Here is a 14,760-nt window from a genome sequence, read left to right on the forward strand (position 1 = left end):
AGCACAGCAGCTTCCAGGAGGTGTGTGTTTTCAGCACAGCAGCTTCTAGGAATTGAGTGTTCACCGCACAGCAGGTTCTAGCAGTTGAGTGTTTTAGCACAGCAACTTCCAGGACGTGAGTGTTCCCAGCACAGCAGCTTCTAGGAGTTGAGGGTTCTCAGTGCAGAAGCAACCAGCAGGTGAGTGTTCTTGGCACGCAGCTTCCAGGAGGTGAGTGTTCTCATTGCAGCAGCTTCCAAGAGTTGAGTGTTCTCGGCACAGCAGCTTCCAGAGTGTCAGTTTTCTCAGAGCATCAACTTCCAGGAGGTGAATCTTCTCAGCACAGCAGCTTCCAGAAGTTGTGTGTTCTCAGCACAGCACCTTCCAGGGGCTGAGTGAACTTGGCACAGCAGCTACCAGGAGTTGAGTATTCTCAGCACAGCAGCTTCCAGGAGGTGAGTGATCTTCGCACAGCAGCTTCCAGGAGGCGAGTGTTTTCAAAGCAGCAGCTTCCAGTAGGTGAGTGTTCTCTGTGAAGCAGCTTCTAGGAGTTGACTGTTCTCAGCGCAGCACCTTCCAGGGGGTCCGTGATCTTGGCACAGCAGCTTCCAGGAGTTGAATAATCTCAGCACAGCAGCTTCCTGGAGGTGAGTGTTCTCAGCACAGCCACTTCCAGGAGGTGAGTGTTCTCAGCACAGCAGCTTCTAGGAGTTGAATGTTCTCGGCAAAGCAGCTTCCAGCAAGTGAGTTTTCTCAGAGCATCAACTTCCAGGAGATGAATCTTCTCAGCACAGAAGCTTCCAGGACTTGGATATTCTCGGCACAGCAGCTTCCATGAGTTGAGTGTTCTCAGCACAGCACCTTCCAGGGTGTGAGTGATCTTGGCATAGCAGCTTCCAGGAGTTGAACATTCTCAGCACAGCAGCTTCCTGGAGGTGAGTGCTCTCAGCACAGCAGCTTCCAGGAGGTGTGTGTTTTCAGCACAGCAGCTTCTAGGAATTGAGTGTTCACCGCACAGCAGGTTCTAGCAGTTGAGTGTTTTAGCACAGCAACTTCCAGGACGTGAGTGTTCCCAGCACAGCAGCTTCTAGGAGTTGAGGGTTCTCAGTGCAGAAGCAACCAGCAGGTGAGTGTTCTTGGCACGCAGCTTCCAGGAGGTGAGTGTTCTCATTGCAGCAGCTTCCAAGAGTTGAGTGTTCTCGGCACAGCAGCTTCCAGAGTGTCAGTTTTCTCAGAGCATCAACTTCCAGGAGGTGAATCTTCTCAGCACAGCAGCTTCCAGAAGTTGTGTGTTCTCAGCACAGCACCTTCCAGGGGCTGAGTGAACTTGGCACAGCAGCTACCAGGAGTTGAGTATTCTCAGCACAGCAGCTTCCAGGAGGTGAGTGATCTTCGCACAGCAGCTTCCAGGAGGCGAGTGTTTTCAAAGCAGCAGCTTCCAGTAGGTGAGTGTTCTCTGTGAAGCAGCTTCTAGGAGTTGACTGTTCTCAGCGCAGCACCTTCCAGGGGGTCCGTGATCTTGGCACAGCAGCTTCCAGGAGTTGAATAATCTCAGCACAGCAGCTTCCTGGAGCTGAGTGTTCTCAGCACAGCCCCTTCCAGGAGGTGAGTGTTCTCAGCACAGCAGCTTCTAGGAGTTGAGTGTTCTCGGCAAAGCAGCTTCCAGCAAGTGTGTTTTCTCAGAGCATCAACTTCCAGGAGATGAATCTTCTCAGCACAGAAGCTTCCAGGACTTGGATATTCTCGGCACAGCAGCTTCCATGAGTTGAGTGTTCTCAGCACAGCACCTTCCAGGGTGTGAGTGATCTTGGCATAGCAGCTTCCAGGAGTTGAACATTCTCAGCACAGCAGCTTCCTGGAGGTGAGTGCTCTCAGCACAGCAGCTTCCAGGAGGTGTGTGTTTTCAGCACAGCAGCTTCTAGGAATTGAGTGTTCGCCGCACAGCAGGTTCTAGCAGTTGAGTGTTTTAGCACAGCAACTTCCAGGACGTGAGTGTTCTCAGCACAGTAGCTTCCAGAAGGTGAGTGTTCCCAGCACAGCAGCTTCTAGGAGTTGAGGGTTCTCCGCACAGCAGCTTCCAGGAAGTGAGTGTTCTCAGCACAGCAGCTTTCAAGTGCTAAGTGTTCTCAGCATAGCAGCTTCCAGGATGTGAGAGTTGTCAGCACAGCAGCTTCCAGGAGGTGAGTGTTCTCAGCACAATAGCTTTCAAGTGCTAAGTGTTCTCAGCATAGCAGCTTCCAGGACGTGAGAGTTGTCAGCACAGCAGCTTCCAGGAGGTGAGAGTTCTCAGTGCAGCTTTTTCCATGAGATGAGTGTTCTCGGCACGCAGCTTCCAGGAGGTGAGAGTTCTCATTGCAGCAGCTTCCAAGAGTTGAGTGTTCTCGGCACAGCAGCTTCCAGGAAGTGAGTTTTCTCAGAGCATCAACTTCCAGAAGATGAATCTTCTCAGCACAGAAGCTTCCAGGAGTTGGATATTCTCGGCACAGCAGCTTCCAGGAGTTGAGTGTTCTCAGCGCAGCACCTTCCAGGGGGTGAGTGATCTTGGCACAGCAGCTTCCAGGAGTTGAATAGTCTCAGCACAGCAGCTTCCTGGAGGTGAGTGTTCTCAGCAAAGCAGCTTCCAGGAGGCGAATGTTTTCAGAAGAGCAGCTTCCAAGATTTGTGTGTTCTCTGCACAGCAGCTTCCAGGAGGTGAGTGTTCTCAGCACAGCAGCTTCCAGGACGTGAGTGTTCTCAGCACAGTAGCTTCCAGGAGGTGAGTGTTCCCAGCACAGCAGCTTCTAGGAGTTGAGTGTTTTCAGCACAGCCGCTTCCAGGAGGTGAGTGTTCTCAGCACAGCAGCTTCTAGGTGTTGAGTGTTCTCAAAACAGCAGCTTCCAGGAGATGAGTGTTTTAGCACAGTAGCTTTCAGGACGTGAGTGTTCTCAGCACAGCAGCTTCCAGGAGGTGAGTGTTCCCAGCAAAGCAGCTTCTAGGAGTTGAGTGTTCTCCGCACAGCAGCTTCCAGGAGGTGTATTTTCTCTGTGCAGCAGCTTCCAGGAGTTGAGTGATCTCAGCACATAAGCTTCCCGGAGCAGAGTGTTCTCAGCACAGCAGTTTCCATGGGGTGAGTGATCTTGACACAGCAGCTACCAGCAGGAGGTGAGTGTTCTCGGCAGAGCAGCTTCCAGGGGGTGAGTGTTATCAGATCAGCAGATTCCAGCAGGTGAGTGTTCTCTGCAAAGCAGCTTTCAAGAGCTAAGTGTTCTCAGCATAGCAGCTTCCAGGATGTGAGTGTTCTCAGCACAGCAGCTTCCAAGACATGAGAGTTGTCAGCACAGCAGCTTCCAGGAGGTGAGAGTTCTCAGTGCAGCAGCTTCCAGGAGGTGAGTGTTCTCGGCACGCAGCTTCCAGGAGGTGAGTGTTCTCATTGCAACAGCTTCCAAGAGTTGAGTGCTCTCAGCATAGCAGCTTCCAGGAAGTAAGTTTTCTCAGAGCATCAACTTCCTGGAGATGAATCTGCTCAGCACAGAAGCTTCAAGGAGTTGGATATTCTCGGCACAGCAGCTTCCAGGAGTTGAGTGTTCTCAGCGCAGCACCTTCCAGGGGGTGAGTGATCTTGGCAGAGCAGCTTCCAGGAGTTGAATATTCTCAGCACAGCAGCTTCCTGGAGGTGAGTGTTCTCAGCACAGCCGCTTCCAGGAGGTGAGTGTTCTCAGCACAGCAGCTTCTAGGAGTTGAGTGTTCTCCGCACAGCAGCTTCCAGGAGGTAAGTGTTTTCAGCGCAGCAGCTTCCAAGGGTTGAGTTTCCTCAGCACAGCAGCTTCCTGGAGGTGAATGTTTTCATCGCAGCAGCTTCCAAGAGTTGAGTTTTCTCAGCACAGCAGCTTCCTGGAGGTGTGTTTTCTCTGAGCAGCAGCTTCCAGGAGGTGTGTTTTCTCTGTTCAGCAGCTTCCAGGAGGTGAGTGTTCTCAGCGCAGCAGCTTCCAGGAGGTGAGTGTTTTAGCACAGCAGCTTCCAGGAGGTGAGTGTTCCCAGCACAGCAGCTTCTAGGAGTTGAGAGTTCTCCACACAGCAGCTTCCAGGAGGTGAGTGTTATCAGCGCAGCAGCTTCCAAGAGTTGAGTGTTCTCGGCACAGCAGCTTCCAGGATGTTAGGTTTCTCAGAGCATCAACTTCCAGGAGGTGAATCTTCTCAGCACAGAAGCTTCCAGGAGTTGTATATTCTTGGCACAGCACCTTCCAGGCATTGAGTGTTCTCAGCGCAGCAACTTCCAGGGGGTGAGTGATCTTGGCACAGCAGCTTCCAGGAGTTGAGTGTTTTCAGCGCAGCAGCTTCCAAGAGTTTAGTTTTCTCAGCACAGCAGCTTCCTGGAGGTGTGTTTTCTCTGAGCAGCAGCTTCCAGGAGGTGTGTTTTCTCTGTTCAGCAGCTTCCAGGAGGTGTGTTTTCTCTGTGCAGCAGACTCTAGGAGGTGAGTGGTCTCAGCACAGCAGCTTCTAGGAGTTGAGTGTCCTCCGCACACCAGCTTCCAGGAGGTGAGTGTTCTCAGCGCAGCAGCTTCCAGGATGTGAGTGTTTTAGCACAGCAGCTTCCAGGAGGTGAGTGTTCCCAGCACAGCAGCTTCTTGGAGTTGAGTGTTCTCCGCACAGCAGCTTCCAGGAGGTGAGTGTTCTCAGCGCAGCAGCTTCCAAGAGTTGAGTGTTCTTGGCACAGCCGCTTCCAGGAAGTGAGTTTTCTCAGAGCATCAACTTCCAGGAGGTGAATCTTCTCAGCACAGAAGCTTCCAGGAGTTGGATATTCTCGGCACAGCACATTCCAGGCGTTGAGTGTTCTCAGCGCAGCAACTTCCAGGGGGTGAGTGATCTTTGCACAGCAGCTTCCAGGAGTTGAGTGATCTCAGCACATAAGCTTCCCGGAGCTGAGTGTTCTCAGTACAGCTGCTTCCATGGGATGAGTGATCTTGACACAGCAGCTACCAGGAAGAGTTGAGTGTTCTCGGCACAGCAGCTTCCATCGGGTGAGTGTTCTCAGCACAGCAGCTTCCAGCAGGTGAGTGTTCTCAGCACAGCAGCTTTCAAGAGCTAAGTGTTCTCAGCATAGCAGCTTCCAGGATGTGAGTGTTCTCAGCACAGCAGCTTCCAGGACGTGTGAGTTGTCAGCACAGCAGATTCTAGGAGGTGAGAGTTCTAAGTGCAGCAGCTTCCAGCAGGTGAGTGTTCTCGGCACTCACCTTCCAGGAGGTGAGTGTTCTCATTGCAGCAGCTTCCAAGAGTTGAGTGTTCTTGGCACAGCAGCTTCCAGGAAGTGAGTTTTCTCAGAGCATCAACTTCCAGGAGGTGAATCTTCTCAGCACAGCAGCTTCCAGAAATTGTGTGTTCTCAGCACAGCACCTTCCAGGGGCTGAGTGAACTTGGCACAGCAGCTAACAGGAGTTGAGTATTCTCAGCACAGCAGCTTCCAGGAGGTGAGTGATCTTCGCACAGCAGCTTCCAGGAGGCGAGTGTTTTCAAAGCAGCAGCTTCCAGTAGGTGAGTGTTCTCTGTGAAGCAGCTTCTAGGAGATGACTGTTCTCAGCGCAGCACCTTCCAGGGGGTCCGTGATCTTGGCACAGCAGCTTCCAGGAGTTGAATAATCTCAGCACAGCAGCTTCCTGGGGGTGAGTGTTCTCAGCACAGCCCCTTCCAGGAGGTGAGTGTTCTCAGCACAGCAGCTTCTAGGAGTTGAGTGTTCTCGGCAAAGCAGCTTCCAGCAAGTGAGTTTTCTCAGAGCATCAACTTCCAGGAGATGAATCTTCTCAGCACAGAAGCTTCCAGGACTTGGATATTCTCGGCACAGCAGCTTCCATGAGTTGAGTGTTCTCAGCACAGCACCTTCCAGGGTGTGAGTGATCTTGGCATAGCAGCTTCCAGGAGTTGAACATTCTCAGCACAGCAGCTTCCTGGAGGTGAGTGCTCTCAGCACAGCAGCTTCCAGGAGGTGTGTGTTTTCAGCACAGCAGCTTCTAGGAATTGAGTGTTCGCCGCACAGCAGGTTCTAGCAGTTGAGTGTTTTAGCACAGCAACTTCCAGGACGTGAGTGTTCTCAGCACAGTAGCTTCCAGAAGGTGAGTGTTCCCAGCACAGCAGCTTCTAGGAGTTGAGGGTTCTCCGCACAGCAGCTTCCAGGAAGTGAGTGTTCTCAGCACAGCAGCTTTCAAGTGCTAAGTGTTCTCAGCATAGCAGCTTCCAGGATGTGAGTGTTCTCAGCACAGCAGCTTCCAAGACATGAGAGTTGTCAGCACAGCAGCTTCCAGGAGGTGAGAGTTCTCAGTGCAGCAGCTTCCAGGAGGTGAGTGTTCTCGGCACGCAGCTTCCAGGAGGTGAGTGTTCTCATTGCAACAGCTTCCAAGAGTTGAGTGCTCTCAGCATAGCAGCTTCCAGGAAGTAAGTTTTCTCAGAGCATCAACTTCCTGGAGATGAATCTGCTCAGCACAGAAGCTTCAAGGAGTTGGATATTCTCGGCACAGCAGCTTCCAAGAGTTGAGTGTTCTCAGCGCAGCACCTTCCAGGGGGTGAGTGATCTTGGCAGAGCAGCTTCCAGGAGTTGAATATTCTCAGCACAGCAGCTTCCTGGAGGTGAGTGTTCTTAGCACAGCCGCTTCCAGGAGGTGAGTGTTCTCAGCACAGCAGCTTCTAGGAGTTGAGTGTTCTCCGCACAGCAGCTTCCAGGAGGTGAGTGTTTTCAGCGCAGCAGCTTCCAAGGGTTGAGTTTCCTCAGCACAGCAGCTTCCTGGAGGTGAATGTTTTCATCGCAGCAGCTTCCAAGAGTTGAGTTTTCTCAGCACAGCAGCTTCCTGGAGGTGTGTTTTCTCTGAGCAGCAGCTTCCAGGAGGTGTGTTTTCTCTGTTCAGCAGCTTCCAGGAGGTGAGTGTTCTCAGCGCAGCAGCTTCCAGGAGGTGAGTGTTTTAGCACAGCAGCTTCCAGGAGGTGAGTGTTCCCAGCACAGCAGCTTCTAGGAGTTGAGAGTTCTCCACACAGCAGCTTCCAGGAGGTGAGTGTTCTCAGCGCAGCAGCTTCCAAGAGTTGAGTGTTCTCGGCACAGCAGCTTCCAGGAAGTTAGGTTTCTCAGAGCATCAACTTCCAGGAGGTGAATCTTCTCAGCACAGAAGCTTCCAGGAGTTGGATATTCTTGGCACAGCACCTTCTAGGCATTGAGTGTTCTCAGCGCAGCAACTTCCAGGGGGTGAGTGATCTTGGCACAGCAGCTTCCAGGAGTTGAGTGTTTTCAGCGCAGCAGCTTCCAAGAGTTTAGTTTTCTCAGCACAGCAGCTTCCTGGAGGTGTGTTTTCTCTGAGCAGCAGCTTCCAGGAGGTGTGTTTTCTCTGTTCAGCAGCTTCCAGGAGGTGTGTTTTCTCTGTGCAGCAGACTCTAGGAGGTGAGTGGTCTCAGCACAGCAGCTTCTAGGAGTTGAGTGTCCTCCGCACACCAGCTTCCAGGAGGTGAGTGTTCTCAGCGCAGCAGCTTCCAGGATGTGAGTGTTTTAGCACAGCAGCTTCCAGGAGGTGAGTGTTCCCAGCACAGCAGCTTCTTGGAGTTGAGTGTTCTCCGCACAGCAGCTTCCAGGAGGTGAGTGTTCTCAGCGCAGCAGCTTCCAAGAGTTGAGTGTTCTCGGCACAGCCGCTTCCAGGAAGTGAGTTTTCTCAGAGCATCAACTTCCAGGAGGTGAATCTTCTCAGCACAGAAGCTTCCAGGAGTTGGATATTCTCGGCACAGCACCTTCCAGGCGTTGAGTGTTCTCAGCGCAGCAACTTCCAGGGGGTGAGTGATCTTTGCACAGCAGCTTCCAGGAGTTGAGTGATCTCAGCACATAAGCTTCCCGGAGCTGAGTGTTCTCAGTACAGCTGCTTCCATGGGATGAGTGATCTTGACACAGCAGCTACCAGGAAGAGTTGAGTGTTCTCGGCACAGCAGCTTCCATCGGGTGAGTGTTCTCAGCACAGCAGCTTCCAGCAGGTGAGTGTTCTCAGCACAGCAGCTTTCAAGAGCTAAGTGTTCTCAGCATAGCAGCTTCCAGGATGTGAGTGTTCTCAGCACAGCAGCTTCCAGGACGTGTGAGTTGTCAGCACAGCAGATTCTAGGAGGTGAGAGTTCTAAGTGCAGCAGCTTCCAGCAGGTGAGTGTTCTCGGCACTCACCTTCCAGGAGGTGAGTGTTCTCATTGCAGCAGCTTCCAAGAGTTGAGTGTTCTTGGCACAGCAGCTTCCAGGAAGTGAGTTTTCTCAGAGCATCAACTTCCAGGAGGTGAATCTTCTCAGCACAGCAGCTTCCAGAAATTGTGTGTTCTCAGCACAGCACCTTCCACGGGCTGAGTGACCTTTGCACAGCAGCTAACAGGAGTTGAGTATTCTCAGCACAGCAGCTTCCAGGAGGTGAGTGATCTTCGCACAGCAGCTTCCAGGAGGCGAGTGTTTTCAAAGCAGCAGCTTCCAGTAGGTGAGTGTTCTCTGTGCAGCAGCTTCCAGGAGGTGAGTGTTCTGAACACAGGAGCTTCCAGGGGCTGAGTGAGCTTGGCACAACAGCTTCCAGGAGTTGAAAATTCTCAGCACTGCAGCTTCCAGGGGGTTAGTGATTTTGGCACTGCAGCTTCCAGGAGGTGAGTGTTCTCAGCGCAGCAGCTTCCAAGAGTTGAGTGTTCTCGGCACAGCAGCTTCCAGGTGGTGAGTTTTGTCGGCACAGCACGTTCCACGAGGTCTTTGTTCTCAGTGCAGCAGCTTCCAGCAGATGAGTGTTCTTAGCAGAGCAGCTTCCAGGGGGTGAATAATCTGGGCACAGCAGCTTCCAGGAGTTGAGTGCTCTGGGCACAGCAGCTTCAAGGAGGTGAGTGTTCTCATTGCATCAGCTTCCAAGAGTTGAGTGTTCTCGGCACTGCAGCTTCCAGGAAGTGAGTTTTCTTAGAGCATCAACTTCCAGGAGATGCATCTTCTCAGCACAGAAGCTTCCAGGAGTTGGATATTCTTGGCACAGCAGCTTCCAGGAGTTGAGTGTTCTCAGCGCATCAGCTTCCCGGAGATGAGTGTTCTCGGCACAGCAGCTTGCATGGGGTGAGTGATCTTGACACAGCAGCTACCAGCAGGAGGTGAGTGTTCTCGGCACAGCAGCTTCCAGGGGGTGAGTGTTCTCCGCACAGCAGCTTCCAGGAGGTGAGTGTTCTCAGCGCAGCAGCTTCCAAGGGTTGAGTTTCCTCAGCACAGCAGCTTCCTGGAGGTGAGTGTTCTCAGCATAGCAACTTCCAGGACGTGAGTGTTCGCAGCACAGCAGCTTCCAGTAGGTGATTGTTCCCAGCACAGCAGCTTCTACGAGTTGAGGGTCTCCGCACAGCAGCTTCCAGGAGGTGAGTGTTCTCAGCGCAGCAGCTTCCAAGGGTTGAGTTTCCTCAGCACAGCAGCTTCCTGGAGGTGTGTTTTCTCTGTGCAGCAGCTTCCAGTAGGTGTGTTTTCTCTGTGCAGCAGCTTCCAGGAGGTGTGTTTTCTCTGTGCAGCAGCTTCTAGGAGGTGAGTGGTCTCAGCACAGCAGCTTCTAGGAGTTGAGTGTTCTCTGCACAACAGCTTCCAGGAGGTGAGTGTTCTCAGCGCAGCAGCTTCCAGGAGGTGAGTGTTTAACACAGCAAATTCCAGGAGGTGAGTGCTCCCAGCACGGCAGCTTCTAGGAGCTGAGTGTTCTCCGCACAGCAGCTTCCAGGAGGTGAGTGTTCTCAGCTCAGCAGCTTCCAAGAGTTGAGTGTTCTCGGCACAGCAGCTTCCAGGAAGTGAGTTTTCTCAGCGCAGCACCTTCCAGGGGGTGAGTGATCTTGGCACAGCAGCTTCCAGGAGTTGAGTGATCTCAGCACATCAGCTTCCCGGAGCTGAGTTTCTCAGTACAGCTGCTTCCATGGGGTGAGTGATCTTGACACAGCAGCTACCAGCAGGAGGTGAGTGTTCTCGGCACAGCAGCTTCCAGGGGGTGAGTGTTCTCAGCACAGCAGCTTTCAAGAGCTAAGTGTTCTCAGCATAGCAGCTTCCAGGATGTGAGTGTTCTCAGCGCAGCAGCTTCCAGGACGTGAGAGTTGTCAGCACAGCAGATTCTAGGATGTGAGAGTTCTCAGTGCAGCAGCTTCCAGCAGGTGAGTGTTCTCGGCACGCAGCTTCCAGGAGGTGAGAGTTCTCAGTGCAGCATCTTCCAGGAGGTGAGTGTTCTCATTGCAGCAGCTTCCAAGAGTTGCATGTTCTCGGCATAGCAGCTTCCAGGAAGTGCGTTTTCTCAGAGCATCAACTTCTAGGAGATGAATCTGCTCAGCACAGAAGCTTCCAGGAGTTGGATATTCTCGGCACAGCAGCTTCCAGGAGTTGAGTGTTCTCAGCGCAGCACCTTCCAGGGGGTGAGTGATCTTGGCACAGCAGCTTCCAGGAGTTGAATATTCTCAGCACAGCAGCTTCCTGGAGGTGAGTGTTCTCAGCACAGCCGCTTCCAGGAGTTGAGTGTTCTCCGCACAGCAGCTTCCAGGAGGTGAGTGTTTTGGTACAGCAACTTCCAGGACGTGAGTGTTCGCAGCACAGCAGCTTCCAGGAGGTGAGTTTTCTCAGAGCATCAACTTCTAGGAGATGAATCTGCTCAGCACAGAAGCTTCCAGGAGTTGGATATTCTCGGCACAGCAGCTTCCAGGAGTTGAGTGTTCTCAGCGCAGCACCTTCCAGGGGGTGAGTGATCTTGGCACAGCAGCTTCCAGGAGTTGAATATTCTCAGCACAGCAGCTTCCAGGAGGTGTGTGTTCCCAGCACAGCAGCTTCTAGGAGTTGAGGTTTCTGAGTGCAGCAGCTTCCAGCAGGTGAGTGTTCTCAGCACTCAGCTTCCAGGAGGTGAGTGTTCTCATTGCAGCAGCTTCCAAGAGTTGAGTGTTCTTGGCACAGCAGCTTCCAGGAAGTGTGTTTTCTCAGAGCATCAACTTCCAGGAGGTGAATCTTCTCAGCACAGCAGCTTCCAGAAGTTGTGTGTTCTCAGCACAGCACCTTCCAGGGGCTGAGTGAACTTGGCACAGCAGCTACCAGGAATTGAGTATTCTCAGCACTACAGCTTCCAGGAGGTTAGGGTTTTTGGCACAGCAGCTTCCAGGTGGTGAGTGTTGTCGGCACAGCATGTTCCACGAGGTCTGTGTTCTCAGTGCAGCAGCTTCCAGCAGGTTAGTGTTCTTAGCACAGCAGTTTCCAGGGGGTGAATGATCTGGGCACAGCAGCTTCCAGGAGTTGAATATTCTCAGCACAGCAGCTTCCAGGAGGTGTGTGTTCCCAGCACAGCAGCTTCTAGGAGTTGAGGTTTCTGAGTGCAGCAGCTTCCAGCAGGTGAGTGTTCTCAGCACTCAGCTTCCAGGAGGTGAGTGTTCTCATTGCAGCAGCTTCCAAGAGTTGAGTGTTCTTGGCACAGCAGCTTCCAGGAAGTGTGTTTTCTCAGAGCATCAACTTCCAGGAGGTGAATCTTCTCAGCACAGCAGCTTCCAGAAGTTGTGTGTTCTCAGCACAGCACCTTCCAGGGGCTGTGTGAACTTGGCACAGCAGCTACCAGGAATTGAGTATTCTCAGCACTACAGCTTCCAGGAGGTTAGGGTTTTTGGCACAGCAGCTTCCAGGTGGTGAGTGTTGTCGGCACAGCATGTTCCACGAGGTCTGTGTTCTCAGTGCAGCAGCTTCCAGCAGGTTAGTGTTCTTAGCACAGCAGTTTCCAGGGGGTGAATGATCTGGGCACAGCAGGTTCCAGGAGTTGAGTAGTCTCAGCACAGCAGCTTCAAGGAGGTGAGTGTTGTCATTGCAGTAGCTTCCAAGAGTTGAGTGTTCTTGGCACAGCAGCTTCCATGAAGTGAGTTTTCTCAGAGCATCAACTTCCAGGTGATGAATCTTCTCAGCACAGAAGCTTCCAGGATTTGGATATTCTCAGCACAGCAGCTTCCAGGAGTTGAGTGTTCTCAGCGCAGCACCTTCCAGGGGGTGAGTGATCTTGGCATAGCAGCTTCAAGGAGTTGAATATTCTCCGCACAGCAGCTTCCTGGAGGTGAGTGTTCTCAGCACAGCCGCATCCAGGAGGTGAGTGTTCTCAGCACAGCAGCTACTAGGAGTTGAGTGTTCTCGGCAAAGCAGCTTCCAGGAAGTGAGTTTTCTCAGAGCATCAACTTCCAGGAGATGAATCTTCTCAGCACAGAAGCTTCCAGGATTTGGATATTCTCAGCACAGCAGCTTCCATGAGTTGAGTGTTCTCAGCGCAGCACCTTCCAGGGAGTGAGTGATCTTGTCATAGTTGCTTCCAGGAGTTGAATATTCTCAGCACAGCAGCTTCCTGGAGGTGAGTGTTCGCAGCATAGCAGCTTCCAGGAGGTGAGTGTTCTCAGCACAGCAACTTCCAGGACGTGAGTGTTCGCAGCACAGCAGCTTCCAGGAGGTGATTGTTCCCAGCACAGCAGCTTCTAGGAGTTGAGGGATCTCCGCACAGCAGCTTCCTGGAGGTGAGTGTTCTCAGCACAGCAGCTTTCAAGAGCTAAGTGTTCTCAGCATAGCAGCTTCCAGGATGTGAGTGTTCTCAGCACAGCAGCTTCCAAGACATGAGAGTTGTCAGTACAGCAGCTTCCAGGAGGTGAGAGTTCTCAGTGCAGCAGCTTCCAGGAGGTGAGTGTTCTCATTGGAGCAGCTTCCAAGAGTTGAGTGTTCTCAGCATAGCAGCTTCCAGGAAGTGAGTATTCTCAGAGCATCAACTTCCAGGAGATGAATCTGCTCAGCTCAGAAGCTTCCAGGAGTTGGATATTCTCGGCACAGCAGCTTCCATGAGTTGAGTGTTCTCAGCGCAGCACCTTCCAGTGGGTGAGTGATCTTGAGACAGCAGCTTCCAGGAGTTGAATATTCTCAGCACAGCAGCTTCCTGGAGGTGAGTGTTCTCAGCACAGCAGCTTCCAGGAGGTGAGTGTTCTCAGCACAGCAGCTTCTAGGAGTTGAGTGTTCGCCGCAAAGCAGCTTCCAGGAGGTGAGTGTTTTAGCACAGCAACTTCCAGGACGTGAGTGTTCGCAGCACAGTAGCTTCCAGTAGGTGAGTATTCCCAGCACAGCAGATTCTCGGAGTTGAGGGTTCTCCGCACAGCAGCTTCCAGGAGGTGAGTGTTCTCAGCACAGCAGCTTTCAAGTGCTAAGTGTTCTCAGCACAGCAGCTTCCAAGACATGAGTTTTGTCAGCACAGCAGCTTCCAGGAGTTGAGTGTTCTCATTGCAGCACCTTCCAGGGGGTGAGTGATCTTGACACAGCAGCTTCCAGGAGTTGAATATTCTCAGCACAGCAGCTTCCTGGAGGTGAGTGTTCTCAGCACAGCCGCTTCCAGGAGTTGAGTGTTCTCCGCACAGCAGCTTCCAGGAGGTGAGTGTTTTAGCACAGCAAATTCCAGGACGTGAGTGTTCGCAGCACAGCAGCTTCCAGGAAGTGAGTTTTCTCAGCGCAGCACCTTCCAGGGGGTGAGTGATCTTGGCACATCAGCTTCCCGGAGCTGAGTTTCTCAGTACAGCTGCTTCCATGGGGTGAGTGATCTTGACACAGCAGCTACCAGCAGGAGGTGAGTGTTCTCGGCACAGCAGCTTCCAGGGGGTGAGTGTTCTCAGCACAGCAGCTTTCAAGAGCTAAGTGTTCTCAGCATAGCAGCTTCCAGGATGTGGGTGTTCTCAGCGCAGCAGCTTCCAGGACGTGAGAGTTGTCAGCACAGCAGATTCTAGGATGTGAGAGTTCTCAGTGCAGCAGCTTCCAGCAGGTGAGTGTTCTCGGCACGCAGCTTCCAGGAGGTGAGAGTTCTCAGTGCAGCATCTTCCAGGAGGTGAGTGTTCTCATTGCAGCAGCTTCCAAGAGTTGCGTGTTCTCGGCATAGCAGCTTCCAGGAAGTGAGTTTTCTCAGAGCATCAACTTCTAGGAGATGAATCTGCTCAGCACAGAAGCTTCCAGGAGTTGGATATTCTCGGCACAGCAGCTTCCAGGAGTTGAGTGTTCTCAGCGCAGCACCTTCCAGGGCGTGAGTGATCTTGGCACAGCAGCTTCCAGGAGTTGAATATTCTCAGCACAGCAGCTTCCTGGAGGTGAGTGTTCTCAGCACAGCCGCTTCCAGGAGTTGAGTGTTCTCCGCACAGCAGCTTCCAGGAGGTGAGTGTTTTGGTACAGCAACTTCCAGGACGTGAGTGTTCGCAGCACAGCAGCTTCCAGGAGGTGATGGTTCCCAGCACAGCAGCTTCTAGGAGTTGAGGGTTCTCCGCACAGCAGCTTCCTGGAGGTGAGTGTTCTCCGCACAGCAACTTCCAGGATGTGAGTGTTCGCAGCACAGCAGCTTCCAGTAGGTGATTGTTCCCAGCACAGCAGCTTCTAGGAGTTGAGGGTTCTCCGCACAGATGCTTCCAGGAGGTGAGTGTTCTCAGCGCAGCAGCTTCCAAGGGTTGAGTTTCCTCAGCACAGCAGCTTCCAGGAGGTGTGTTTTCTCTGTGCAGCAGCTTCCAGGAGGTGTGTTTTCTCTGTGCAGCAGCTTCTAGGAGGTGAGTGGTCTCAGCACAGCAGCTTCTCGGAGTTGAGTGTTCTCCGCACCGCAGCTTCCAGGAGGTGAGTGTTCTCAGCCCAGCAGCTTCCAGGAGGTGAGTGTTTAACACAGCAGCTTCCAGGAGGTGAGTGCTCCCAGCACAGCAGCTTCTAGGAGCTGAGTGTTCTCCGCACAGCAGCTTCCAGGAGGTGAGTGTTCTCAGCTCAGCAGCTTCCAAGAGTTGAGTGTTCTCGGCACAGCAGCTTCCAGGAAG

The sequence above is a fragment of the Carcharodon carcharias genome, chromosome 1 (assembly GCF_017639515.1).
Source record: "Carcharodon carcharias isolate sCarCar2 chromosome 1, sCarCar2.pri, whole genome shotgun sequence".
Classification (NCBI taxonomy): Eukaryota; Metazoa; Chordata; class Chondrichthyes; order Lamniformes; family Lamnidae; genus Carcharodon; species Carcharodon carcharias.